The sequence below is a fragment of the Pituophis catenifer genome, unplaced genomic scaffold, assembly GCF_029215685.1.
Source record: "Pituophis catenifer annectens isolate HBS135680 unplaced genomic scaffold, rPitCat1.0.hap2 SCAF_1, whole genome shotgun sequence".
Taxonomy (NCBI): domain Eukaryota; kingdom Metazoa; phylum Chordata; class Lepidosauria; order Squamata; family Colubridae; genus Pituophis; species Pituophis catenifer.
The window spans coordinates 140,370,457-140,384,702 of NW_027256881.1; the positions used below are offsets into that span (position 1 = coordinate 140,370,457).

General features: G+C 40.4%; 1 protein-coding gene across 1 annotated transcript in view; it reads right to left on the reverse strand.

Moving 5' to 3' along the window:
- OSR1 (odd-skipped related transcription factor 1) overlaps positions 1-4,790 on the reverse strand; it is a 36,887-nt gene extending 32,097 nt beyond the window's left edge. Inside the window, exon 1 of the mRNA XM_070955672.1 lies at positions 4,753-4,790. The gene's annotated coding sequence lies outside the window, so the exon portion shown is untranslated. The remainder of the gene's footprint in view (positions 1-4,752) is intronic.
- Between the last annotated feature and the right edge of the window lie 9,456 nt (positions 4,791-14,246).

Genomic DNA, 14,246 nt, shown 5'->3' on the forward strand with positions numbered 1-14,246 from the left:
TTTAAAACAAGGATTTATCTCCCCCCCCAAAAAATGGTGCTAGATATGGGTTGGTAATTATTTTAAAAAGTCACCGAGACCATCAAAACAAGAAAGTGAGTGAGAAAGCAAGACCCCCACACACAGCAGGGAAGAAATCTTGTGGATTTTAGTTATCTGATCTCCAGAAATTCTGAACAACCTCTTCATGTTTTGCTGTAGCCTCCATGGTTTTTTTGTTTTTTTTTTTGGTTCTACCTGGATCCTTCTCTCAGTCCTGGTTCTTTTGGCCCAAGTGCTTGATTCTGGGTAGGATTGGTTTTTCTCTTCTACAAGGACTGTATTTTTCTCCTTGTTGCTAGTGAGGATGGAAGCAGAATGGCAGGGCCATTTTAACAGCATTATGGGCCCTTGGGCAAATCAGTGTATTGGGGCCCCTACGATAACTACTCACAGGAATAAAAATGTAAATGATTGATAAAATTAAACATATATTTGCCTGTTAGTATTAATTTTAAAAAACAGTAAAAAGTAATAAATATGTTGCTGTATTTATATGATACAAGGTGCATTGAAGGGTTAATATGCACAGATTAGTATGGGGCTCCTATGCTCCTGGGGCCCACGGGCAAGTGCCTATCAGGCCCATGCATTAAGACAGCCCTGCGAATGGGTGTGGACTGACTGCTCCTTAGCTGATAAGATACCAACTACGTTGGGGCTTTGTGGGGAGGGAAGAAGCGGGGAACTCAGCTGAGGAATCCAAGCATCTAGGAGCACAGAGCAGAGTAAGTCACTATGATGGCAAGGCCAAGGTGGTGAGGCTGCTGCCTAGTGGATTCCTAGCAGGCGGGAAGACAAATCCTGGCAGGTGGAAGAAATTTTAAGGAGGCAGAGTCAACATTGCCCAGGACCAGGTGTCTTTGATGAATAGGTGGCTCTTTTTTTTTTATTTGATTTATATGCCGCCCTTCTCCGGAGACTCAGGGCGGCTTACAATGTGCTAAGCAATAGCCTTCATACTTTTGTATATTTATACAAAGTCAGCTTATTGCCCCCACAAACTGGGTCCTCAATTTACCTACCTTAGAAAGGATGGAAGGCTGAGTCAACCTTGAGCCTGGCGAGATTCGAACCTGCAGGCAGGCAGCTGGTCTTAATAACAGGGTGCTTTAGACCACTGTACTACCAAGGCTCTCCCAGCTATATGACTGCCTTTTTACTTATTGTACTTATTACCTTCTGCAAAATTATTACTGCTGTCACTAACAATACCAATAATCAGATATTTCTCTATTTTACCCCATGTTCTCTCTCATGTCTGCAACTGGTCAGCTTAGCTACTTTTGGACACACATGCTAGCAATGTTAAAAAATGTGTCCTGTTATCCAGACCATTCAAGATATCGCCCTGCATTTGCTAGACTTGCTGCATGCAACATACATTAAGGAAAGCAAATGTTAGCTTTTTTCTCCTGAAGATATGTATGCTTGGTTGGAAGGGGAACAAGGCTAAAAGAACCTATCAGTTGTTAGTTGTCTTGTTTAAAACTTGTTAATGCAAGTTGTCCTGCATTAAAATGATAATAGAGCACTTTTTCCAGACTTGTTCCTGAGTCAGAAGCGGACTTGGTTATCGGAGCAATAAATTTTATATCTGCATATTTTTCTTTCAGCCCAAAGACTAGAGGATATCTGGCCATGAGGAACAGGGAGCCCAGTGACTCAGAACAGTGACAATAGAGATAGGATAGGAATTGGCAATCAGGACATCAAATGTCATACCAGCATTGTTTTGTGATGACTTAAGGATGGGTGGATACTTTAACTCAGAAGCAAGGAAAGCCTTTGATAGGGGATAAATTAGAACTGAACATTATCTAAATAATACAATACATTGCTGATCTGTGCAGCAGAGGCAGCATTCCTTTCCAGGTTTCTAAGCATACAAAAGTATCTTCTAAATTTCTGAAAGTTTTCTTTCCTTGCAAATAGGCTTCTGTTTTTCTACATTATTCTCAAAAAGCATACATACCATATTTTTCGGAGTATAAGATGCACCGGAGTATAACACGCACCTACCTTTTTTGGTGAGGAAAAGAAGAAAAAGAAATCTATATCTGCCTCTGAGCAATTTACCTCTTTGCAGCAAGCAGCAGAGCCCTGCACAAAACAGCTGAGAGCAAATCAGCTGAGAGTCGGGAGGCCAATCCAATCAACTTGTACTAATTAGGATGTGCTGAAGCTGAAAGGAGCTGTTTTTTCTTGCTGTTTGCTTGCAAGGAGGTAAATGCTGCAAGGCAGAGGCCAAAGGGTGGGGGCCTGTGGATGGGCGGGGCTACATTTGGTGTATAAGACGCACCTAAATTTTCACCCCCTTTTAGGAGGGAAAAAGGTGCGTCTTATACTCCGAAAAATACGGTACTTATAGTATGTACAACTGTTCTGCTAAATCTTGGCAAAAGGTTTAGCAGAATAGAAAGCCTTTGATAGAAAGCCTTACATTATTCCCTTTCCTAAAATGGTAAAATCTGATCTAGATTATAATACTGTGGGATGGGCTGATGGTGGCTGAATGACCACATGTAAAGACTGAGGGGCTGTATTGTATTGATTATATTGAAGGAACAGTCACAGTCTTAGCCTTTTGCTAGTGAACATTTTATCAATGACTTGGATCAGGGAGTTGAAAAGACACAAAGTTGAGAGGACTTGCTAATATTTTGTAGGCAAAAAAATCTAAGCAGGCTTGAGCCGTGGTCTAAAATGAACAGGATAGAATAAAACAGGGAGAAATGTACAAAATTGCACCTAAGTAGAAAAAAAGTCAGATGCTTTTATAGAATGGGGGGAAAAAACCTGGCTTGGCAGCATTGTGTGTAAAAGATCTAGGTAAACTTGTTGAACATGTTTAACATGAATCAACAGTGTGAAACTACTACTAAAAAGTCAACTGTTACCTTGGAAGCATAGACTCCTGCTTATGGGAAAAATTGCTCCATTTGAATCTCTCCTGTTTGAATAACTTTGAATATTGTGTCCAAACAGGACAGGTACAGACTCCAACAGATAGTTAGGACTGCAGAGAAAACAACTAGACACGGGATAATTTTTTCCCTCCATGCCATCACTCTGCTAAACACCTAATTCCCCCAGCACTGTCTTACAGGATATTAGTAAATATACCTAAGGATATTTACCCATGTAATAGGTCGATATTGCTATTATCTTTCTAATCTTCTCATCTTTCTTGTCTTCTCACATTTCCTATTACCTTCTCTTATTGGTATCTTATGATTTATCACTTTGTTGTTTGTATCTTATGATTTATGATTTATCACTTTGTATGTACACTGAGAGTTTATGTTTGTATGTGCACTGTATATTTGTATGTACACTGAGAGCTTATTCTCCGGAGACAAATTCCTTGTGTGTCGAATCACACTTGGCCAATAAAGAAATCTATTCTATTCTAGTTCTGGGCATCACTGTTCAAAAAGGATAGCAAATTAAAGTGATCTCAGAGGCGAACTATCAAAATAACGAGGAATCTGAAATTTAGAACACTTAGAAACTAGGTATTATAGCCAACACAAAGGCAACTGAGGGAAGAGAGGATAGGTGTGTTCAAATAACTAAAATCTTGTCACATTATTTCCTGTTGCACAGATGGCATGATAGCAGCTGACGGTTAGAATTACAAGGAAGCATATTATTGATTGATGTAAGAAATGAGAGAAAAGGCTCATCTATTGCCTCAACAGAGGAATCCATAGACATGATTTAGACCAGTGTTTCTCAGCATAGACTTCAATGCCCAGAATGCCCCAGTCAGCAATGAAGACTTAAAAAAGAAACACTGACCCAGACAGAAGGGGGCCATTACCATGACCAAAGTGGAGGAAGCCCTTGAAATCCGGGAATGGATTTCTTAAGTTGGCTTTAAGGTTGAAGACAGTGCAGAAAAACAGTAGTGGGTTGCCCCTGGTTCGCACCGGTTCTATAGAACCGGTAGTAAAACCGGCAGGAGGCTTCTCCCATTGACCCCGATGTCACTAAAATGCTTCTGCGCATGCGCAGAAGAGTGCACAGCCCTGCTGCGAACCGGTAGTAAAGGTAAATAGAACCCACCCCTGCAGAAAAATTGAAAGGCAACATCATGAGAACATGGCATATACAAAAAGGAGAGCCCTGGTGGCGCAGTGGTTAGAATGCAGTACTGCAGGCTAACTCTGCCCACAGCCAGGAGTTTGATCCTGACCAGCTCAAGGTTGACTCAGCCTTCCAGCTTTCCAAGGTCGGTAAAATGAGGACCCAGATTGTTGGGGGCAATATGTTGATTCTGTAAACTAGATTATTTAATCATACTAAATTAGATTATAAAGTTATATTAAATTAGAGTATACTAAATAATTATACTAAATTAGAGAGGGCTGTAAAGCACTGTGAAGTGGCATATAAGCCTATGTGCTATTGCTATTAATAAGGTATGTGGGGAAACTGCATATGCTGATGATGAGCATATACAGACACTCCAAAGCAGCGATTCCCAACCTTGGCAATTTACAAAATATATATGGATTTTACCTTCTAGAATTCCATAGTACAGACTTGCTGAGAATTCTGGGAGTTGAAGTTCATTCACCATTAACTTGCCAAGGTTGGGAAACGCTGCTCCAAAGGAAAGGCAGAGCAGGCGAAACAAAACCACGCGGGGGTCTCAGAACAACCCCGGGGAGACCTCAAACGAGGCCAAACTCCCGGGTTGCTTACCCAGCAGTCTTCACGGATGACCTTTTAACTTTACCAATCTGAAGTTCTGCCCCTGGGAGTTGTGGTCCTTGGGAAGCCGCTGAGTCCATAGCCTTTGCTGCGTGAGCTTTGGGACGAACGGCGGGAAAATGCCAGCGGCAGAGAGAGACGGGCGGGCGCCGTCCACGAAGGAGCGCGTTTTCTCCTTCCACGCTTTAACGGGTGCCGTTGCAAAAATGAAAGCAGTTTGGCGGAGTTCCTTGGCGGAGTTGGCAGCGCCCCTTAAACCGAGGCGCTCCTTAAATCTGGAAAAGCGGGAACCTCCGTGTTTTCGGAGCCCCCCTCGCTTGCTTTCCTTTCGGCTCTCGGCCCATTTACGCCCTCCCGCTCCCCCGCAGTCTCCTCTTGTCTTTTCGGAGAAGAAGAGGCTGCCTTTATTTTTGGCGACCGTCGGAGAGGCGGACGGTCTCTAAGGGCCATCGGCGCCCAAATCCCCACTAAGCCGCGACCCTCCGGAGGTGATCCTGGATCCGCTACTACCTGTCGTATTTGTTAAGAGTTAGAGAGATTGGGGAGAGTAGGACAGACGGTAATTATTTGTTACAGAGTAAGGCAGACGGTTGCCGTTTGGAGCTCTTTGGAAAATGTTAACCAGGTTTTTTATTTTCTCTCCCCTCCCGCTCAGTCTTAGATTTAGAATAACATTATTGTCATGTTGAATGTACACTAATGGGGGTAATGGAATTTCGTTGCATACAGCTCTCAAAGGGTCACCACCTGCAATATATATTACATAACCATGAAAGAAAGAAAGAAAGAAAGAACAGAAAGAAAGAATAGAAAGAAAAAGAAGGAAGAAAGAAAGAAGGAAGGAAGAAAAGAAAGAAAGAGAAAGAAAGAAAGAGAAAGAAGAAAGAATACAAAATTATGCCTATACCCACATATATTATATGATACAGAGAAACAACAGACCAGTCCGGATGTATACATGTACATGGCGAGAAAAATGAATCTTGCGAGTTTACCAGGCGAATGGCATAGGGAACAAAGCTGTTACAGAATCTGGTAGTCCTGCTAGAAATACTTTGAAACCTCCTCCCAGAAACAGACCATGAAGTGGGCGTGTGGGATCTCTTAACAATGCTTTGAGCTCTAAGCACATAGTGCTTTATAAGCCGTATCCTGAATGACAGGAAGCAAGCTTCCTATAATTTTCTCTGCTGTCCTTACCGCTCTCTCAATGGACTTTCTATCTGAGGCACTGCTGTCACCAAATCAAACAGTGATGCAGTTTGTTAAAACACTCTCGATTGTGCCTCTGTTAGAAAGTGACCAGGAGAGAAGGAGAAAGATTTGCTTCTCCTCATCCTATGCAGGAAATGCAGACACTGGTTTGCATGTTTCACTAAGGATGATGTGTGGAGAGATCAATTCAGATTGTTGGTTATCTGCCCCTAAATACTTAATACTGTTGACCATCTCTACAGCTGTATCCTTGATACTGAATGGAGTATGACTATGGCGTCTCTTTCTAAAAGAGTCATGTCCGATTCTCAGAGGACAAATCCCTGCATTTTTCTTGGCAAGGTTTTACAGAAATAGTTTTGCCATTGCCTCCTTCCTAGGGCTGAGAGAAAGTGGCTGGCCCAGGGTCACCCAGCTGGTTTCTGAACCTACGGCTGGACTAGAACTTCAAGTTGATTTCTAACCTGATGCTTTAACCATTATACCAAACTGGCTCTCATAGATTTTCATTAAGGCCATTGTAACCTGGAGAAGCAAGTCCTCCTGATGTTTGTGTCTCAACAGCAACCCTGTGAAATAGCTGGGCTGAGAGATGGCGAAGGGTAGAAATCACCAAGGGAGCTTTGAGGGCTCAGATGAGCTTGTATTTGGATGTCCCTAATTTAACTCCTTCACCCATAGGCCACAGTGTGGTTTTTTACGTCTTTTAAATGCAACCAGTAAAATAAATAAGGCTGGATATATATCCATGAATGAAGGATTGCTTCTTCCATCTCCTCCTCTTTTCATTATTATTGCAGTATTAAACATGCATATTCATCTTATCCCTAAATCTGCAACAAACTTTGCTCAGTTTGTGGTACTGATACAGTAAATAACAATTTAAAGCCGTAAGTCCTTCATTCTCCCATTGCAAAACTTCTTCACAATGTCATTGTTACTGATGAAATAAAATGTTAAACCCTCATATTTGTAAAAAAAAAAAAAACAATTAGGAAAATGTTTATTTTTTAAACATTTGTTTAAAAATAAATAAAAATGTTTATTTTTTAAACATTTGTTCTCAGATCAAACTGATATGTACTGTATGTACATACTACTGTATGTAACGAACAAAGTATTTAATAAGACTATTTCATTCATTCAGATCTCAGATGTCTTCTGCTTGTGTTCCCTTTATTTTTTTGAGCAGTGTATTTAATGTATTAACTAAGTGCTTTCATTTTAGGTGACCACAGGAATAATTGCTGGACAATACAAATTCTTTAATATCTATGTGAAGCTACTCAGAGAAACCATATAGGAATGAGGTGCTGCATGCTACTTTTATGCAGATAATGCTCAGGAATCTCCATCCCATTTTTATCACCTCAGATATGCTGGGTCTCTGGTCTTCTGGTTTTGGATATATTGCAGTCTGGATAAGGTATGACAAACAAAAGCAGAATCCAGTCAAGTTCAATTAGAACAGGCTCCCCTCCCCAAGAAGGGGCTTGCAATTTATGGAGACTTCTCAACTCTGTGCATGTCCAGAGTTCTCAGCCATTCTTTGGTCATCCTCATTTCATTTGCCAACTTCATTCCTTTCTGGGTAGGTCTGACCTGGCCTCTGAACTGCACACTGATTGCCTCCCAATAATTCCAAATATATTATTGTAATGGGCTTTGTGTGGACTTGAGGAACACTCAGAAGCAGCAGAATATCCAGATGTTGACTAGACTTCTGCTGGGTGTTTCATGTGACACTACTGTTTTGCTCAGCTGCACTGTCCCTCCCATTGTTCTACAAATGCAAAGTGTTAGTTTTAATTTACAAGCCCCTTTATTGCATAGAAATACTCATTCTAAAGGAATGACTTAGTCATTATGACACCAACTGGAAGCTCTATTTCTCTGCACACTCATCTTGGGTGCTGCCAAAGAAGGAGAAATAGAAATTATTCTAGTTAGAATTACGGTACCTGAAGCTGAATCCCTTTGAAATGTTATCCTTGCTGAATTTAAACAAAGTCTGAAAATCAATGTTTATACGCTATTCTCCCCTTCATGACTGGCACTTTATTACTTAGGTTCAAAACTACTGTATTTTTCGAAGTATAAGATGCTCTAGATTATACCTTTTTTGGGGAGGAAAAAAAGAAAAAAAAATCTGCTTCTGCCTCCCAGCAATTTGCCTCCTTGCAGCAAACAGCAAACAGCCTACTTTAATTTCATTTTCATTTTCAGCACAGCCTGATTAGCACAAGAAAAAAAAAATCCGCCTCCCAGCAGTTTGCCTCCTTGCAGCAAACAGAGGAGATCCCTACGGCAATAGGCAATGGCAATCCTTGCAGCCTGAAACACCCGAGGATTGGGAGGCCGATCCAACTGACAATCAACTACTTGTGCTAATCAGGCTGTACTGAAGCTGAAACGGGCTGTTTGCTGTTTGCCGCAAGGAGGTAAATTGCTGGGAGGCAGAGGCCAAAGGGTGGGGGCTGGTGGGTGGGCAGGGCTACATTTGGTGTATAAGACGCACCTAAATTTTCACTCTCTTTTGGGGGGGGGAAGTGCATCTTATACTCTGAAAAATATGGCATTTGGAAAATGTTTTATCTATTTTTTATTGATTGATTGATTGATTGATTGGTTCAATTTATATGCCGCCCTTCTCTGGAGACTCAGGGCGGCTTACAATGTGTTAAGCAATAGCCTTCATACTTTTGTATATACCTGCTTAGTAGGGCTTTCGGCTCCCCCTAAGCGGTGTTCTTTTTTATATGAAGTCAGCTTATTGCCCCCACAATCCGGGTCCTCATTTTACCTACCTTGAAAGGTTGGAAGGCTGAGTCAACCTTGAGCCTGGTGAGATTTGAACTTGCAGTAATTGCAGGCAGCTAGTGCTACTTAATAGCACTTTAGTCTGCTGCGCCACCAAGGCTCTTGTTTATTATGTAGGTTTTATTTATTCATGATGTATTGTAGTTGTAGATTTGCTGGTGATGTCCCACCCAGATCTGACCCAACTAAGCTTCTCAAAATCAGTTAGGAGTCACCATCTGGCTGAGAGAAAAAGCCTACAGTGAACCTCGAACAGTAAATGAGTTCATTGTGATAGGGAGAATGGGAAATCAAGAAAGGGAAATAAGCAGAGTTGTAAAGCCTGACTAGATACCTTGAATCTTTCATACAAATAGTTCTGGTTAATTAGCATCATCTATCAGGAAAGAACAATCTTCTTTAACATGGTGTTTTCGTGCTATTTTTGGACTGCAATTCCCAGAATTCTCAGCCACTACAAACAGGCTGAAAATTAGGAGCAAATGCTTATTGAACTCAGGGAGACAAGTTCTTGCAGAAATGTTTAAGACTTACTCCTTAGATACTTTGTCCTCAAAACCTTGGACATTGCTTTAGGATAACAGATTTGAGTTTTTCATTTTGCTACTACATTGTTCTAACTGTGGTTACAATGGCAGTACTGTAATGCCTCACATGGCTCCTGTTCAATACTATATATTTGGAAATGTATGTCAACTACAATATTACATTCAAACTTAGGGTCCAGAAATCTATCTTCCTTCCTTCCTTCCTCTCTGCCTTTGCTTATATATTACAAGAAGCCTATGCTGTGATTGGAACGACGTGCAGTATATTTTAGAGTTCTTGGTTTAATGGATATAAAATATAAACGCCAACAAAGAAATAATAAAAGACAAAAATCTATCAGTGTGTATTAAATCTGAAGTTTTCTTTTTCCCAAGATTCAGTCTATAAACCTCACTTTTGTCTAATTGTTTTCTTTAAGGAGTTCCTTTGCTAATAATTCTTGTTTGCTAATAAATCATCCATAATATGAACAGGATCCCTTTGAGATCAAAATGGCTGTACTATCAGGCGGCTGTGCAATAGTATGAATATGCATGAGATTTTTTTTCTTTAAGACTGCAGATGCTTTGCATACTGATTTGGGGTTCTTTTCTCCAAGTTCTTGTACAGCTGTCAAATAATCTGAGGATTTAGATGTCCCAAAGCAGCCATTTATATGATGGATTGTAATGACTCTGTAGTTTCTCTGGAGCCATTATGGTTGATCAGGTCAAATACCAGCTTTTCAAAATGCCTTTAAACCAAAGGGCAGCAATGATGCATTTTAAATTGTTGCTGAATTCACCACATCCAGTTAGCTGTGTAAAGCTTTTATGGGATCAAATCAGTTTAAGAGCACAACTTTCCCCAGTGGCTAAATTACTTTACACTGAGTTCAGTTGAGCCAGGTGAATATGTACAAATTTGCCACCTTAGGTTGCAGCCAGACAACTCAACTACCATAGAACTAATTAGGCCTTTATTTCCAATCTTGAGGAAATTTAGTAAATGGTTTCTTACCAGCCTCTGTTCTGGTGTTTTCCAACTTTAGAAATACCCCAAAGGGGTTGTTAGACAAGAGCTATAGTAACGGGAGGAACTATAGATGCAAATGATCCAAGATCCTCCCACCCACTCACCTCCCATGCCTCACTCTTCCATTGAGCCAGTGTTTACTTGTTTAATGGCTTCCATGAAGTGTTCAGTTGGAGGTTCTCCTATTGGGCAAGATACAGCTGAATGGCTCTTTCAGTCATTTCCTTAACAGATCCAGCAAAAAGAGAGATCATTAATGTTGCCTTAGTAGCCACATACTGTATTAAGGCTCTTAAAAACAGTGCAAGTTATACTTGAGGCAATGGTGAAATCCAATTTTTTTTACTACTGGTTCTGTGGGCATGGCTTGGTGGGCATGGCAGGGGAAGGATCTGCAAAATCTCCATTCCCACCCCACTCCAGGGGAAGGAAACTGCAAAATCTCCATTCCCACCCCACTCTGTGGCCAGCCAGAGGTAGTATTTGCCGCTTCTCCAAACTACTCAAAATTTCCACTACCGGTTCTCTAGAACCTGTCAGAACCTGCTGGATTTCACCCCTGACTTGAGGGTACAGGTAATCCTCAACTTTCAACCACAATTGATCCCAAAATTTATGTTGCTAAGAGAGAAATTTGTTAAGTGAGTTTTGCATTAGTAACACAGTTGTTAAGTGAATCTGGTTTCCCCATTGACTTTGCTTGTCAGAAGTTTGCAAAAGGCAATCACCTGACCCCGGAGACACTGCAACCACCATAAATGTGAACCAGATGCAGTGGTGGTCACTAACAGAACTGTTGTAAGTCGAGGACTGCCTGTATTATGTCTTGGTTAGTAGAATGGAATCAATGATACCATGAAAAGTACTAACCAGTACAAAATGCAATAGCTAGGCTGTGAAATCACAGTGCCCATACAACATTGAAAAATCTACTAGTTGTTCACTGGGCAAAATGTAACGTTTTTGATATTGACTTTTGAACCCTAAAGAACTTGGGACTTAATCATTGAAGGGTATTTCATGACAAGTCTTACCAGCTATTAAGATCTGCACTCAATGTTCTTCTGAAGATAGCCTTACTGTTGGAAACTTACATTTACAGCACATTGAAAAAAGGTTCCTCCTAGATTGCTCTCAAGCTGTGGAATGTGCTCTCTTGAGATTGTCTATTGCTCCTCCTCTCTCAGCGTTTAGAAAACCTGGGAGAGAAAATTGCCCTTTTGCCATGCTTTTAAGTGTATTCATTAAGGTTAGCATTAATTTAAATGTTAAGTTTAAATTTAATTAATTTAACTTTTCACATTCTGTTCTGGTTGTTGTTAGCCATCCGGAGTGTTTGCCAAAGTAGAAAGATAAGATACAACTTTATTTTAAAAAAAAATTAATCTCCTTAATTCTAAAGAGAGATTAACTGAGTAGAAAGGAATGAATGTGCTCCTGGAAGCTGGCTTGAAATCTGTTCATTGCTTAGCAAAAAAGGTAAACATATCTAGTTTTCATTTCCTAGTCACGCATATCAAAGATCCATATAGTAATATTATTCCAAGTCGCAGAAAAGAGTTGTATTAGTTTGACGAATGATAACAAACTGTCAGCAAACCCTATTTTTCTTTTGAACGTAGGATGGCAATGTAAGACAGCTCTTCCTTATATCTTATGGCAGATTGCAGAGAAGAAAGATTTGCTGAGGCCAAATGAATTTACACAAATCCAAATGTATACTTTTCTTATTCTAAATGAGGAACAGAGCCAGTTTGATGTAATGATTAAGGCATCAGGCTAGAAACCAGGAGACTGTGAGTTCTAGTCCCACTTGAGATATAAAGCCAGCTGGGTGACCTTGGGCCAGTCCTTCTCTCTCAACCCAGGAAAAAAGGCAATGGCAAATTAATTCTGAAAAACCTTGACAAGAAAACTGCAAGGACTTGTCCAGGCATTTTCTGAGAATTGGACATGATTGAATGGAAGAAAAAAAATGAGGGAAAAATATATCCCAATTTAGGGCACCATTGGATTATTGATTCTAGAATGGGATTCTGACTCCTGAGGAATTCCCTGAAAGCAATTGATTTTAATACTGGGCCAAGATACTTTGCTGACAAAAAAAAGTGAAATTGGAATCCTACTTATTTTTTTGGCAAGGGACTGGCAGTCGAATTAAAAGTGAAATTTCAGCATTAACTATAAGAAAGTAGCTTTCCTATATCAGAAGGCATCTTAACAGATCTGAAATAGTCTCCCTGATACAGAGTTTGGTTGGTTTGATGCTGGTGTGAGACACGGCCTTACTTAGTACCAGTGGTTGTGGTCTAAGCATAACTAAGCTGAATCTCCCACATTGTTTTTAAATACTATATTTAGCAAATTTTGCTTAACAGTGTTGGTTTAACCTTTAACCACAAAAGTTAAAAAATGTTTTTAAATGCCTTCAAGAGCCACCACTGGGACTTTGGAAGTTGCACCAAATAATTTAAAAAACTACTATGCAGAATTTAATTTCAAGCTCCACCAAAACCTTCCCATCTTACAAAGCTACCCTTCCTAATGCCATAATCGGAAACCCTCGGTGGTGGTTTTCCCATGTCAGTCACAGCTGTGGGGTATGAATTGGCACTGGTGAACAGCCTCTGTCTGTGATTTAAACCTGCATTTAGGGTGCAACCCCTTTGTGGGCTTAAATCCTGACATCTTTCTGGGTAGGAAGAAGAAATTAGACTCGTTCACTTTCCCCTTCCCAGGCTGCATTTATCAGGGAGCTCATCAAGGAACAGAAAAATCATAACTGGATGAAAAGTTAACTATTATAACCAGATTATGTTTTTTTTTAAATCTTATCTGTCAATTTAGTCTCTGAACTTTACTAACCTATCTAGTAATTAGCCACAAGAAATACCTGATGTATTGGGCTTTTCTTTATACTGTGGCATAAAGATACTGCTTAGAGTTCCAAAATTCAGTGAGTTGGGAGGAGGTGCTGCCAGCCAGCATATTGAAATAACTGTGACTTTTCTGTACATTCTGAAGTAGAAGCACTTCAAAGCAATGGGTAAAAAAAATATGCCCTGGTTATTATCCAGATTAAACATACATGTTTGGAATGCTAAAGCTCTGGTGGTACTAAGTCCTTATTGTGTCTATAATACAATAAGCTTTAAAAACAAACTTCTTTCCGACCATCTGAAACACAACAATTTGCCATTTGCAGAACCCCAATGGGTGAAGTAGAGACGACATAACCAGTGATGAAATCCAATTTTTTTTACTACCAGTTCTGTGGGCATAGCTTGGTGTGCATGGTGTGGCTTGGTGGGCGTGGCAGGGGAAGGATACTGCAAAATCTCCATTCCCACCCCACTCCTGGGGGAAGGATATTCAAAATCTCCTATCCCACTCCACTCCAGGGGAAGGATATTGCAAAATCCCCATTCTCTTCCCACTCCTGGGACAAGGATATTACAAAATCTCCATTCCCACCCCGCTCTGGGACCAGCCAGAAGTGGTATTTGCTGGTTCTCCAAACTTCTCAAAATTTCCACTACTGGTTCTCCAGAACCTGTCAGAACCTGCTGGATTTCACCCCTGATCATAACCCACACTGCTTTCTAGTCTGTTCTATAGAGCAACCTTTTTCCTTCTTTCTTTCTTTTTTCACTGTACTTCTCAGTGGTAGCTTTCTCGAAGGCAATAAGAAGCCCCTTCTTTCAAAGAGGTTCTGCAGCTAGATTTTATACTCTTGTTGCATTATACTTTATTTCTTACTTCTTTTATTGATTAGGGAAATTATTTTGCACAATGTGGTTTCCTATGGGCATTTTATTGGGGTTAGTATCCTTGCAAGTTGCACTGAGTACAAAAGATCCAGCAGCATGCACATTTAAAATCATTTA